Source organism: Chrysemys picta, chromosome 2, assembly GCF_011386835.1.
Source record: "Chrysemys picta bellii isolate R12L10 chromosome 2, ASM1138683v2, whole genome shotgun sequence".
Lineage (NCBI taxonomy): Eukaryota > Metazoa > Chordata > Testudines > Emydidae > Chrysemys > Chrysemys picta.
This window is the reverse complement of record NC_088792.1, coordinates 209599948-209615965: the sequence shown is the minus strand read 5'-3', so window position 1 is coordinate 209615965 and position 16018 is coordinate 209599948. Positions and strand designations below refer to the sequence as shown.

The window sequence follows — 16018 nt, the reverse complement described above, 5'->3', positions numbered from 1 at the left end:
GGTGCATTCCTGGAAGCACGAAGCTCCCCCTTTGGAGGTCTTCGACTGGGTAAGAGACACAGGAAGAAGGAACACACACACACACCTTTCCTTTATAACCAGAGTCCCTTTCAGGCACAGCACTGGGGAACAATCTGGCCCTTTGTGATAAAAATAAAATATTTTTAAAATAACCCTATCAGAGTTCAGATCTACCCAAAACAACACCTTTAAACAAACAGTTGAGATAATCAAGAAGAGAAAGAGTTTTTGATAACTCTAAATAAGTGCATAGGCAAATGTTTCAAGTATCATTAAGAACTTCTATTTATTTGAAAACATGGTGGAGGGAAACATTCTTCAATACTAAATTCAATCGACTTGTCATATCCCATTTTTGTATTGATCTTAGCCATTCCCCAAATTAAAAAATAATCAGCAATTTGGCTAAATTTAAAAACGAAAAAGGCCAGTGATAGTGACCTCAAAAGAACAAAAAACATTTAGTGGGTCTATTTTGTGCTGCCACAAACCAGTGCAATGTCACCAACAGTACTCTTATCTGTAAAGGGTAACAATCAATTGTTTGACAGAAACAAAGGACAGCTCAACAGGAAATCAACCAATGCAGGACAGATGGTCACTGATTCAAGTTTCACCCCTCCCCACTCCAAAAATAGGCTTAGGAGGCATTTTCTGTTACCAAGCAACAGTCCAAAGGAAGGCATAAATCTTTTACTTCATGTTATTCCTCCTCCCACCTCCAATATACATAGTTGAATCTATTAGAATATATATATGTACCAAAAAAAATTTTTTTTAATGGATAAGTAGCAGGGTTTGTTGTTGTTGTTGTTATTTTAAATATGAGATCAAGCTGATGTGCATCCCCTAGCCAATTTGCCTTTCAGGCAAGTATTTCCTATATTACTAGACAAGCATCCTACTACCAAAATACCTTACAAAATTCTTAAGTGATATACTAATACAATGTTAGTAAATGAACTGCATTGTGGTCAACTACTGTTTTAATAAAATCCTAATAATAATTCTAATGGTCTCAGGAGTCTGCCATTTTTATGTAGGACTTGACATGACTGATCCCACACTTATAGGACCCTCATTCATCTTCCCCTTCCCCCCAAAAAAGTCACCAAAGATGACGTGTTTATAAAGACTTGCTAAGAATTACATTAATCCACAACCCCACACCAGCAATTTTGTCCTTACAACATAAAAAGTGTTTTTCTAAGACACGTCAACTATGCTTTGAATAGAATAATAATCTGTTTTCACTGAACTCCAAAACAGAAAACTGGAAGTAAGCATTTCTTATAAAGCCTTCACATTTACAACATATTCCATCTGGATGCAAGGCAAATAGCTCCTATATGTCTGGAACCTGCAATGATCCAAAATACAGATATTTTTCAAGGGGAAAGCAGAAAGGAGTTTGAAAAATGCCACCAACATCACTTCTCTGCTCAGCCTCAGGAAAAAAAAATGAAGGGACCAAGTGTGTTTGTGTGAGGAGAGACTGGAGGAGGGGAGGGGGGGCGGGGAAGGGAGGCTGGGGTGTAAAAAACAATGGCTCTGAAATTCAGATTAGGATCAAGAAAGAACAAACCAGTTTGTTTGACCCCGTATCATACAAACTGGTAATGAAAGGGCTAGCCACAAAAGAGATATAGTTAAATTTAAGCATACAAAGAGTAATCTGCAATAAAAGATTTACAATTATGGCCCACACAAAAATTAAATGGAAAAATACCAGTTTGCCAACAACTGGGTAATCATTCTTTAAAAGTGTGGACCCCTGGATTACCATTGACACATACTTAGACTACTAAAACATATGGCCACGTTCAAAAAAAAGGGGTGGGGGAGAAGAGAGAGGTTGTGACAGCATGTGGTCTGCAAATGCTTTATTTACTTGCTCATCAACTGCTGCTTGCCTTCCATACCATTTCTGAAGACCTGATGCTGGAAACAGTACATCTAATTTTCAGAATGGATTTAATAAAATCACTTAAAAATGAGCTAGATACTTGTAGGGCAACAAATGTAGGTGAACAGAGTCATAGATAGGTGCTATTTGACAACAGCCCGGGAAGAGCCTTGGACATTAAAATCCATTTTACTGAGAAAGTAGGTTGGTCAAGACATTGGATGGGATCTACTCTTCAGCTACTGCAACAGGATCTCTCATAGAAACTAGAGACAGGCACAACAGATACATATTTAGGTCCCTTTAAAATTACTGGGAGTTTTGGATGCACAAGTCCCTTAAGGCCAAATTCATTGTCCTGAATGGGACTGCATGGGTGTAAACCGACAGCAGGATTTGATCCTTTGTCTCATACAAAGTTCAGGAGCTTAAGAGTGCAGCACTGCAGCATCTGCACTAACCCAAGTCCAGGGTCCTGAAGGGAGGCTGGAAACAAGAACTCTGAAGCCCAGTGATAAGAACAATAATATCTAGCTCATACTTAGCACTTCTGATGTGTGATTCCAAAATCACTTTACATAGGTCAGTATCATTATCCCCGTTTTACGGATTTGAGAATCTGTGACACAAAGAGATAAAGTGACTTGCCCATTGTCACGAAGGATGCTCACAGCTGCATCGGGAATACAACTCAGGTCTCCCAAGCTCCAGTTTGGTGCTCTCACTGCTAGGCCACACTGCCTACCCAAAGTGAATCAAATTGGCATGAATGTAGATCGACGAAGGATATGACCAACACATTCCATAACCTTGGTTTTATTTCTTTACAGTTTTTAATAATCTTGTAATTGAAGCCTGTTTCTTTAATGACATTCCTCTCTCTTCATCATGCAGACATTCATTATTCACAAACAGAAGGATGTATACAATTTTTTTTTAAATGTAAAAAGAGAACAAATACTATACAAGTTATTAATATGTTTGCACAATTTAACAACTAAGTTAAATTATAGGCATATTAACTTTGGCAGTTTATTTTAACACCAATGTAATTAAATAGTTTGAAATGTATTCCTGAAACCTGATTCAGTCACCTGTGCATCTGTTCCCTTCATATCCCGTTATGCAAACCATAACATGAAATAATTAAATTTTAAGTTACAGTTTTATTTGTGCTTTTACTGTAGTTCTGAAACAGGGAAACCGTAAATGAAAAAAGTTAGCTATTCCTAGAATTTTTTCACTTTAGCAGGTCAGAGCTATTTACTTCTATATACCTAGGACAAACAAAAAATGACTTGGTCCAAATGAAAATCCACTGCCTCGGAGCTAAAAGTCTCCAGATACATGTAAATATATCACACACAAAGTAGTGGTAATATCATATCATAAAGCCACACAATTTCCAACTACATTTACTCCAAATCCCCATCTATGCTGCCACTGAAACAATGTTTCCAAACGGTTTAAAAATAATTCTGTTAACAAGGATTAAACAGTTTGCTCCGTCTGTCTAGATCATACATCACTATTTTAGAAACCCAGGTCACTTGACCTGGTCTAAGGTATTTGGCATCATTTGACCTTCTACCCTAAATTAGGAAATTCTTCAGAAAAATAAACTGAAATCCGGAATTGATCCAAACTGATCCTAGCCAGATTCCCATCCTGATTGCCAAACAGTATATCATCATCCAACCAAGCCTAGAACACAAGATTGTGAATTGGTTATGTCTCATCTACGCTGGCCAGGTGAACTATGTTTAAATTATGTTACTTTAAACAATAGCTCCACTGAAAGTGTTTCAGCCATAGCAGAGATGGAGTCTAAATGTCAGCCTAAAGCACAAAATTCAAGACCCTGAAGAGTTCCAAGGCATTAAGCCATCAAGAAAAGGTCAGGTTTAAAAAAGGGGAGAAGAGGCAAAAAAGGGGGAATTGTGCTCATTATTTAAAAATTCTATTAAGTAAAAAATGCAAATGGTTACAAAAAAAGTATAGTATAATATAGAAAAGACTACTAAATGTCTTGTCTATATCTGGAATTCAGCTATAGGTAGCCAATAACCAATGTAGCATACTGGTACAAACCCCAAGTATTAGCAAGGAAAGCCATGTCAGTTAAACCTCACTAGGACACAAACATATTTTTTTCCCAATGTCCTCTAAAAAGGAGAGATCTGCCTGAGCTCTTTCCTAATCTGTTTGTTGCAAGCCTATTCCCAGAAAGAGCATTCTTTGTATTTCTCCACATTTATTTCTTTTTCTCTGGCATTCATTATTATAATATCAGAACAGCAATATTAATGAATTTATTCTCATATCCCTGCAAGATGGAGAACAGAAGTACAGAGAGATTAAGTGATTTGCCTAAGGTCACACAGGCAGTCTGTGCCAGAACTGGGAACAGAGCCCAAGTTCCAATCAAGTGTCTTTACTGAAAGGCTATCCTTCTCATGAGCAACATGACCATCTCACAGTTTAGGTGGCATATAGGAGTAAGGAGCATCAAGGGTAGGAGGATTTTCATGAGAGTATCCTTGTGGAGTGCCTGTCTCCTCCATGCACTGTCCCAGACCACACTTTTCTTGTCCTTTTGGGAAAGGGTTACAGCTGTAACAGTTGTTCTCCATGCAATATTAATGTGCCAGGGAACTTCTTCCCAAAACAGAGAGTTTCTCAGTGAACATGTCATCTAGTATGGCTGATTTCTGATTCCTCCCGCTCTGTTTGGCCACATATGCCAATTTTTCATAGAGACTCAACCACATGTTGTTCATGAAGAGGATTATTTACTCATTTTGAGCAGGGGGAAAGTATACTGTATAAACTCCACCCCTCCTTTCACAACCGGAGATTAAAAAAAAATCCATCAACATTTGCCCATTTCCCCACCAGGTGCACAGCATCCTATTACAGCACAAGGAGCAGCCAGAGCTAAACTGCCACCCACACATCACATGAGCATACCATATAAGTATATACTGAAGATTAAAACCAAGCACACACATACAATTGAGTCATTAGAAGTGTATACTGATGTATGCAGTCTAGGTTATATATGATACAAGAAGAAAGACTGCATAAACATTTTCTAATGTTTAGATTTGTACAAGTCATCTTTAGCCAAGTTGTACTGCAAGCTGCACATCAGAGTCCTTACAAGCAATTCTCTCATGTTACAATTTCCCTATACTTTGTTTTATTAAAGAAAAAAATCCCTTGACCTACTGAGACACAGATGCCTATACTGAATAACAATGTAATCTTATTTCTGTAACTCAGGTTCCTCCTTCCATTCTAGATGTTTATATACACATCAGCCTCACTTGTTTGTCAAGTCCACCATTTAGATTGTTAGCTCTGGAGCAGGGAACCATCTGTGTTTACTGTACAGTGCACAGTACACCTCTGGGCACTTTAAATTATGAAATAATAAATTACTGCTGAGTTTATGTTCCAAAACATGGGATTTTTCTTTTTGTATCACTAGGACGAGGACTGCAGCTTGACAACCTCCTGCCACAGAAATAATTTAACCACTGGAATAATTTACCAAGAAGTTAAGGTAGATTCTTCATCACTGGCAATTTTTGAATCAAGATTGGATGTGTGTCTAAAACACATGCTCTAAGGGTTATTTTGGGGGTGTCAAATGGCCTATGCTGTACAGGAGGTCAAACTAGATGACCATAATGGTGGCGATCAAACCTTTAATCTTTGTGCAGCAGAAGATCCCTTTTAGTTGGAGCAATATGCAGAAACAAAGGTGCAGCAGCCTCTAAACCCTACACCACCAGCTCCCAAAACTGGTAACACAGCTGGAAGGGAACTAAAGGACCTTGATGGTATCCCCCAGCGCTAGTCTCACAGTTGTACAGTAATTATATTTATGTAAAAATAAAAACCACACCTATTAAGTTACCAAACAAAAAAAACCTTCCACTCCCTAAAATTAAGTTGATTACTTAGCTTAACCATCAATGCCCTCAGGGAAAGCCTCCAGGAAAAGGTGGAGCTTATACCATATCCTAAAGATCAACAGACTCCAGGTTCTATTAGGCTAGCAGGAAAAATTCCAAAGTTGAAGACAGTCCATCAGAAATGCCCTACCACCAGGCCTTCAAATATACACAATGCTAGAGAGAATGCCTCAGCTGCCCTTGACTAAGAAACATACAGACAGAGAGAAGTCATCTCTTAAGAGGCCAAAACCAAATCCTATAGATCTTTATAAAAATAAATAAATATCAACAGCCTGAATCATACTCAGAATCCATTAGGAAGCTGGTGCCACCCTTGGAGAACTGGTGTAATACAGTGGCGGATTTAGAGTGAAGCTGAGCACAGGGCCCCACTAATTTTTGGGGCCCCGCCTTGGGACCCAGCCAAGCAAAAGACCATTCTCTCTTATCTCCACCCCCTGCCCCTCTTTTTCATTCTTTTTTTCCTTCATCCTCCTCCTATAAGTAATAGGAAGTAAATGAAAATAAAGTGAGGTACCTTGATAGTTTTTATAGTCTAACTTATTTTTCCACAGACCAGTTGAAAATCACTGAGGGTCTCGGCAGACCACTTAATGATCTTTCCAAATATTGTTTGTACACCTCTACCCTGATATAACACGACCTGATATAACACAAATTCGGATATAACGCGGTAAAGCAGCGCTTCGGGGAGGCGGGGCTGTGCACTCCGGTGGATCAAACCAAGTTCGATATAATGCAGTTTCACCTATAACGCAGTAAGACTTTTTGGCTCCCGAGGACAGCGTTATATCGAGGTAGAGGTGTACCATTAACTAACTATTGTAAAGCGCTTTAATAAGAGCACTTTATTAAAAAAAAATTAAAAAAACATTGGGGTGCAGGGTCTGACCAGGACTTAGGGTGCAGTAGGGGGCTCAGGGCTGTGGATGCAGGGTCTGGGAGGACGTTAGGGTGCAGGAGCAGGCTGGGGGTTGGGGTACAGGGTCTGGCCAGAAGTTAGGGTGCGGGAGGGGGCTCAGAGCTGGGGCAAGGCTGTGGAGCACTTACCTGGGGTAGTTCCCATTTTGTGTGAGGGGTGCAGGTGGGGATGTGGGGGGGGGGGTACAAGAGTCAGGGTGGGCAGGGGGCTGGAGGTGTGGGGGGTGCAGGACTCAGGGCGCAGGGTCTGGGAGGGAGTTAGGGCGCAGGGTCTAGCCAGGAGTTAGGTTGCAGGAGGGGACTCAGGGTTGGGGCAGGAGGTTGGGGTGTGGAGCGCTTACTTGGGGCAGCTCCCATTTGGTGTGAGGGATGCAGGTGGGAATATGGGGGGGTGCAGAAGCTCCCATTTGGTGTTCAGGGTGGGGATGGGTATGTGAGGGGGGTGCAGGAATCAGGGAAGGCTGGGGGCATGTGAAGGGGGGTGCAGGAATTAGAGGATGTGGGCTGGGGTCATAGGGGTGCTCCCAGCCCCCTCCCTCATCCCAGACCCCTGCCCTGAGCGGCCCCACCTTTGCTCCACCCTGCCCCATTTCCACCCCCTTCCCCAAGGCCCCGCCCCTGCCTCTTCTCCACCTCCTCCCCTGAGTGCGCTGCCGCCCCGCTCCTCCCCCTCCCTCCCGGAGCAACCTGAGCATGACATAGAGCTCTTTGGCGGCGGGGGAAGTGCTGGGAGGGGGAGGGGCGGGAACGCGGCACACTTGGGGGAGGAGGCAGGGAAAAGGTGGGGGAGGGGTGGCTTGGCTACTGGTGGGTGCAGAGTCTGCAGCAGGAGCCGGCAGGACCAAGCCTTTGCCCCTGCAGCTGCCCGGCCCTGGGGTCCCCGTCATTGGGGGGTCCCATGCCAGGGCACCCTGTGTTTTACTGTAAATCCGCCTGTGGTATAATAAGTGCAAAAGGTATACTAGGTTCAAAAGGTGCCACCTTTGGAGAACTGGTGTAATAAGTTTCAGGTGACTAGCACGGCCAAGGAACCACACAGATGAATTCTAAGCAAAAAGACACAGAAAGGACTAGCAAAGTGTTCCACTCAGGGCCGACTCTGACTTTTTGGCCGCCCCAAGCAAAAAAAAAAAAACGGGGCGGCCAGAACGGCGAAGCAAAAAAAAAAAAAAAAGGCTGGGGGAGAGAGAGAGAAGGGGGCGGCCAGGGCTACAGCAGGGGTGCTGCCACACGGCCCCTCCCGCTGCACCGCCTCTTGCTGCGAGGGCTCCGCTCCTGTCCGCGGGGAGGGAAGGAAGAGAACCAGAGCGCCCTGCAGGGCAGTCCTCCGCGCCGCCACCCCCTACAGGGCGGCTGGATCGGAACGAGAACAACAACAACAACAACAACAACAACAAAAAAGCGGCCTTCCACCCTAGGATTGGGCAGAATGACGCCTCCAACATTCTGCCGCCCCAAGCACCAGCTTGCTCAGCTGGTGCCTGGAGCCGGCCCTGGTTCCACTACAACTTATATAGTTAAACTAATTTAAAATAGCCACCCATATAAGTGACTTTTTAACAACTTTCACGCTGTTCATTCTAGCTAAAGCCTAATCTTTAAGAGCAAGGAGATCTACGGATCAGCCTTTGTTATTAAAAAGTAAATAACATCCTCTCAATGCATTTCACACCACAGTTACATTCAAGAATTAAATTTCACTTCACATCAAAGGGCCCTGATCATATATACTACTCACACAATTGTTCTTTAAGAAAACCACTAAAGGTGAAGCACATGCTACAGTTGGGGGTGGAATTTGAGTGTCTTTATTCAACATCCTTACAGAGCTAAAGTCACTAAAGGCTTGTTCATGGAACCACTATGACAGATGTCTAATATGTTCTCATGTAACAGTATCTTAAGTCTACCCACACTGTTTTGCTGTTGATTTTATATCTGCTTCCAAAAACTCTTATGGCTCTACATGGAGAATATTAAATGAAAGCTTTTGTCACATCTTATCACAGTGACTCAGAAAAACTCCTGAAAATCCTAGCACTGTTGATTTTATTTTCACAATATATTGAACTTAAAAAACTGTCTTTCACAACAGTAGCAATTTACCATAAGTTTAAATATGCCAAATGATTGAATTAACCGTGTTTAAAATACCTATATAGTATCTAAGCCCTTGAGAGCAGGCAAACATTCTTTCTATTAAATCTTTATGAAGTGCCATGAAAAGTTTGGGTGCTACATATTAGTTGATAATATATTTTTTAAAAAATCCACTTACCTGATCCCTTATGATCCAGCATGTCCCAAAAAGAGTTTCATGGAAGCCAGGACATCACAGCATTACACAATAAAACAGGAACCAGCTGCCGTGACTCCAGGAGATACCCAAAACAATAACTACATTTTAGAATCACTTATATAATGAACCGTCTTCCTTTTCACTATTGACATACCATGTAAAAATGCTTCATCCTTGCAGATCTTAAAAAATTACAAATTTATTTGGACCAGCAGGTCCTTAAAGCTGAGTAATAGAAGCTTCAAGTTCTTTGAAAAAGGAAGAGACATTGTAGTGGGGGCTAAAACTGAAAGAGTCTGTTTCTACTGACACTAGAAGTATGAAGAACCTAATGCCTTCATTAATTTGATGGTGGTACATTTTATGCAAAAGTCACATTTTATACATACACACACATACACACACTAAACTAACATTAAATGTGCTAAAAATAAAATTCTCAATTAAGACTTTACAGTTTCCTAGTAAAACAACATTCCTTTCTGCATGATTAACTCTTAATATAAAGGTTTCCTGAATTGATAAAAAGATATGTTGTAACCACCCCTTCTTCATATATTTTCAAGTCATATATGATTATCTAGTCTCACCTCTTGCATAACACAGGCCACAGAAACTTGTCCAGAAATTTCTGCATCAACCCCGTAACTTCTATTTAAATTATGGTATATATTTTAGAAAGGCATCCAGTCTTAGAGACTTCAAGATGATGGAGCATTCCCCACATCCCTAGATAAATTGTTCCAGTGGTTAATTACTGCTACTGTTAAAAAAATTGTCCTGTATTTCTAGTCCAAATTTGTTTAGCTGCAAACATTGGACCTCATTATGCCTTTTTTCCTGCTATACTGAGGAACCATCTACTATCAGAAATCTCTTCCCCATGTAGGTACTTGTAGACTATGACTAAGACACTTTAATGTTCTCTTGGATAAATAGGTTGAGCTTCTTAAGTCTCTCACAGTAAGGCACATTTTCCAGACTTCAAATCATTTTTGCAGCTCTTTCTTAACCTTCTCCAATTTCTCAACATCTTTTTTAAGTGTGGACATCACAACTAGACATAGTATTCCTGTAATGGTTCCACTAATGCCAAATTCAGAGGTAATACCACCTCCATAATCCTAACTTGATATTTCGCTGCTTATGCATTCAACGATCGCACTAAACAGAACAGAATGCCCAGAATGATGCTGTAGTTATCTGCCATTACCTTAAGATCTTTACCGTGTTGCTGCACTCTAGGATACTGTCACCCATTTTGTAAGTGTAACCTGCATACTTTAATCTTACATGTGTGACCTTACATTTACCCATATTAAAATGCATGTTGTTCAAATGAATCCACCTTACCAAGCCATCCAGATTGTTCTGTATAACTGACGTGTCCCCCTCATTTTTTGACGCCTCATCAATTTGTATCATCTGCAGATTTTATGAATAATGATTTTATATTTTCTTCAGTTATAAAGATATTGAATAGCATTGGGTCAAGAACACCAGAAACACCACCATAGAACGAATCTCCATTTAGAGTTAGTTTTTGCAATCAGTTAACCTGTTTTTAACCCACTTAATATGGGCGACGCTGACTGTATAAAGCTATGAACACATCCTTGTTCTAATCACATTTTGTTCACTGAAATCTGCTGTATTTATATTTTATTATGGCACCAAAAATAACCCCCAAATTTTCCCACATGGAAAATCTATATGAACTTCTTACAAAATTAGCATTAAATTATTTGTGTTTATTCCATCAGTATTTCTCTCATTACTTTACGATCCTGTTCAGCATTCGGAACACACCCCAAACTCCACTGAAGTCAAGAGGAGTTTGGGGTGTGCAAAAATGTACATTAAGGGCCTGAACTTGTATGTAAAATACAGTATTAACTATTATTGTTTTTCTCCCTCAAAAAAGCTGTTTTTAGCATAAAGGTTATTCTAGGCACTGTTTTTGCACTGTTATTCATAGTAGAGGCATTCTTTTCAGAGCATTTGTAAAGGAAAGTTCTGAGAAAATAAGATTTTTCAAAACCTGCATTGCACAAATACCATTGTTTCATTTTATTGAGACAGTGAAAGTTTGTCGTCATTTTACCTTTGTTAATGTAACATATTCTGAAGTAATTTGAATAGTCATAACTATTTTCATTGCTTGTTAATATCTAGTAAGGTGAAGTTCACAGCACTAATCCCACAAAGGATATCCTTGTCAATATGTGAAGGCCTACTCCTGTCTCTCCATTTGTTAGCTGTACTTCACAAACCGTTCTCTTTTCCAGGCTTATCTTCTATAAACATAAACAACTGAAAACATCTCTTCTAAATTCAACCACCTATTATGTAAGAGATATGGTGCAAGAGTATGCAAAATTGTAAGACCTGAAGGGGCCATATCTTCTAAAGTCAACCACCTAATACATAAGAGAGATGATGGTGCAAAAGTATGCAAAAATTGTTTAAAGTCTTGAAGGGGCTATATAGTCTAAGGTGTAAAACTAAAGCTCTGATACACTTTCACATTAAAGATTTCATGGCACTTTTCACAGGAGTAAGGATGTGATTTCCTGGCATCTTGCCCAAGTTCCAGGTTTTGTCAATTACCTATCCAAATGCCCCCTGTTGTTTCAATTAGACATGGTATTCTTCTTCACTTCCCATCTTGAATTACTGTGGACTGTTGCTAAGCCTGGTTAACAGCTGCCACATTTCACCCAGAGTTGGCTGCATTTCAGTGGTTGGTGAAACAATTAGATACAGAACATACACATAGAACATAAAAGCACTTTAGGATCTTTTGGAATGAAATATGCTACACAAAAGAAAGGCACACTACTCAAACTTAAATTTTTATTTTCATCCAGGTTAGATGTACCATATTACCTGTACAATGTACAACAATTGTACCATATTAAAGTGTCCTGAAAATATGTAACGGAATTTTGGGGAAAGACCCATTAAATTGTCTTGTTTATCCCACTACTAATTGGTGAACTGTTTCCTACAGTTTATCCTTGAGTACTATTTCAGTCTAGTTTTAGATGCCTCAGCAACTGTGTGTTCACAGTATTACAGCGGTCTCAACAAGAAATCTCCCCCCACACGCTCACATTTAGCCTAAAAAAAAATTTGTTCACTGTTATCCCATAACTCCTAGACATAGCAGTTTGAATTATGCTAAACAATTCCTCTCCTTCCTTGTGTTTACAAAGTGCAGCAACCCCATTCCACTCAACTTTCAAGGACCAGGGCTAATATTTATGGTCTTAAGAAAACTTTGAACTAGCCCTGATTTGGGGTGTTTTGAATTTATGTAAACATTTCATATAGCTATACTATCATCCCTTTGTTCCATGGTATAATGCCTCTGCACAGGATAATAAAAATATCACATTTTAAACCATATAATACAAGCTCAACATTCAACTTGTCCATTATCTCCCAGCTCTCTCAATATTCCCTCTTGCAACATAGTATACACATAGTGCACTTGCAATTTACACCAGGGCTAGATTCACAAAGGAACTTAGTCATGGTTACCCTGAACATTGCTATGCCTAACTTAGGTGCCTAGAAAAATCAATGGGATGCACAAAGCCTGGGCTAGGCACTTAGCCTCCCTATATAATGAATGGGGAGGGACAGATGCCTCAAAATGGGATTCACAAAAACCAGCATCCTAGGCAGCTCCCCACCAAAACTAGCCAATGGGAGGTGCCAAACTGAGGGGCTTGTGCTAAACCCTGTCCCTCCCTCCTCTGAGATAGGTACCTAAATCCAAGCTGCAAAGAGGCACCTTCTTCTGCTTGGGATTCTTATCTGCAAACCCTGTCTTGGCATTGGGCACCTACACAGTTTGGTATGAAGCCAAGAGCAAAGGAGGAAACCACCTCCCTTATAACTTTTAGCATAGTGGTTAGGGTAGTCACCTGGGATGTGGGAGACCTCCAGTTCAAGTCCACCTTCAAGCTGAAGGGATATGAACAGGGATCTGCCACCTCTCAGGTGAGCGCCCTAATCTCTGGGTTATGGGATATTGTCACGTGCGGTTCCCTCAGTTTCTCCTATTGAAGCTGTTCAATGGTAGGTAAATAATTAAGAAAAGTCGTTGGAGCCAGGAGACTGGATCCCCCCACCTCCCAAGTGACTGATCTAACCACCAGGCTATATAGTCATTCTTATGCTTGCTCACTCTCTCTGGCATAATGATTCTTTCACAATGCAACACCTTCAAACACACCAGAACATCCCATATCCCAGTTAGGGCACTCACCTGAGAGGTGAGAAATCCCTTCCCCCTCTTATGTAGGTCTCAGCGGTCTCCCATGAGTACCCTAACCACTGGACTAAAAGCTGTGAGAGCACTACTCCTCCATTTTGCATAAGCCCACCTATAAGGACCCAATCCAGTAGGCAAGCTCAGAGCAAACCTACTGGACTGGGCCCCGCAGGCAAGTCAAGCAGACAAACCCTTACTTTTCCCCTATATGTGCTTCAGTCTGGGGCTTAGGTGTCCAGATGCCCAGCGGGGGCTGAAACGCACATACTCAGAGGCAAAACTTTACTGCAAAAACTGAGGTGCCAAGTGAATTTACGTGCCTGCAAAGCTGGGAAGCAGCAATGTGGAGGTTTTTTAGATCTCAGTGAGACCTGATTCTGGGATTTGGGCACATAAAGTGGCAGCTAGGCATCTAAATCCTTTTGCAAATCTAGTCCTACTGCCTTATTGCCTACTCCCAATATTTCTGGTTGGCTGTAATATTGTAATAATCTGGGGTGACAAATGTGCAGAAACATGCAAAATATTTTATACTAATATTTATTTTATTAAACAATTCAAAAATACATGCTTTGCAAGCACTGTGAAATTTTAAGGCTATACTGCATGTTTGTTAACCTATCTGAACAGGTATTTGTACTTTCAGGTATGAAACCAAACCCTGCTCACAGTTAAGCATGCACTTAATTATAATCATGAGAGTAGTCCATAGTTTCTGTAGGACTACTTATACAAGTAAAATTATGCATATGTTTAGGTTCTAAGCCTGAAAGCATTCGATGATTTTTCAAATCTTATCTCCTAAAAGACTGGGGAATATACAGAGATTTTTTTTCTTCCCTTGCAAACAAAACAAAATCAAAACACACCAATTCCATAGCTTTTTGTTTTGTTTTTAACAAAACTTGACTAGCAATTTCGCTTGGATAAGGGTTTATTAATGTCTTCAGGGAAAATAAAGTCTCTATACCCCACTATTTCCATCATGGGGAAGTAACATTGAATTAATGGTCACATAATAGGCTTGGCAATCAGTATATAAGGCCTTCACATTTATTTATAGGTCAAATACCAAAAAACAGAAGAAAAATAAAGCAGACTATACTGTATACTTAGGCCTTTCAGATGGAAAACTGTTGGAATCCTCCTACCAGTCCTTCAACCTGGTAGGGCTTTGTGAAGGGCCACCCAAACTCTCTCTTATCAGGTCAAGTGCAAGAAACTATTGTCAACAGGAGTTAATACCTATTGAGTCTATTAGCTCTAAATAATAATTTAAAAAAAAATCCTTCATTTGTAACTTCCACTAACCTCAAATTATGAAAGACTATTGTTCTTTTCTTTTTTATTTATAATTTTAAATATTTTTAATTACATTTCATTTGAATTGTGTCATTTTGTGTGAAAAAATAAAATAATATATTTCCCTAAAAACATTTCTTTCATGGGGAAGCCACCACAGTCACTAATTCTGGGAAACCAAAAGGCATGTTTTGATCTCACACTTTCAAGGTATTTGCCAAAGACAGTAAACATTTATGGTCCTGATCCTACAAACACATATGTGCTGAACTTTAAGTATGTGACATAATGTGCTTAAAGTGCAGCATATGCATTAGTTTTTGCAGGTTTGGGGCCAGTGAGCGGAGGCAATTGGTCTACCCTCCAAAATACTTCGGGGTTCAAACACTTCTCCATAAAATTAAAGCAAATATGATGGGTTAAAATGTTATTCTTTCAGATATTTCAAAATAATAAAAGGAAAATTATTTATAAAAGGGTGGAATTTTCAGATTTCTCAGATGCTTTTGGAAAACTACATCCTAATTGACTTCAAAACCAGTTTCCCAAACTTGTTTTACACTAGCAAAGAAGTCAGGCAAGTGAGAGAATGTGACAATAAAGGAAATCATTAAAAAGAAAGCCAGCTTGTACTTCAAAGTGACAAGAGGTACCCTGTAGTTTAGCAGACATATTATGATCAAAAGCATTTGCCTTTTTTTATCATGTGGAACTTCTTAAAGTAAGCATCGCTAGACAATTCATGCAAATAAAGACTAAGGCCAAAAGAAATTAATCAACAACAGCATTAGTAAAACACTAAGCAGCCATCCTCCGATTATTTATATATCCCTTGCCTCGTGTCTCAGAGTAAAACTACGGTCACCTTCAACTGTCAACACATCAGTGAGGTTCACGCACACAGCAAATAATCCCAAAACCATACAGCAAAAGAGGAAAGCCCAAGTACGCCTTCATTGTCAACATGAGCAAAATGCGGGCTCGGCCGTTTCGGGAAACGTTCATCAACAAACCCCACCCCAGGACCTGATCCACCCCCCTTCCTGACACTAGTTTATTAATCGAGCTATACCGGCATCTCGCGAACAGCAACGCAACTGAGCCGCCTATTGGCGAGCCTTTGGCCTAGTAACTTTTGGGGAGGGAGAAGCTACAGAAGAACCAACCACCTGCACCCCCCGAATCCCTCCCACGCCCAGCGGCGCCTCCGCGCCACCTTCCCTCCTGAGGGGCTTCCACGCGCGCAGCTGACCGAGCCCCGTGGGGCTTGTCCCCGCCAGCGTGCTACTGCCCTGAGC

The 16018-nt window shown here is 40.6% G+C and overlaps 1 protein-coding gene across 14 annotated transcripts in view; it reads right to left on the bottom strand.

The window, feature by feature from the left end:
• GREB1L (GREB1 like retinoic acid receptor coactivator) overlaps nucleotides 1–16018 on the bottom strand; it is a 214248-nt gene that overhangs the window by 197826 nt on the left and 404 nt on the right. The window contains exon 2 of one of the 14 annotated variants that reach the window (XM_065582068.1): nucleotides 9113–9206. The exons of 12 other annotated variants lie outside the window; for them this stretch is intronic. The gene's annotated coding sequence lies outside the window, so the exon portion shown is untranslated. Of the gene's footprint in view, nucleotides 1–9112; nucleotides 9207–15585; nucleotides 15686–16018 lie in introns of those variants that run through there. One more of the 14 variants, XM_065582076.1, reaches the window with a different exon arrangement.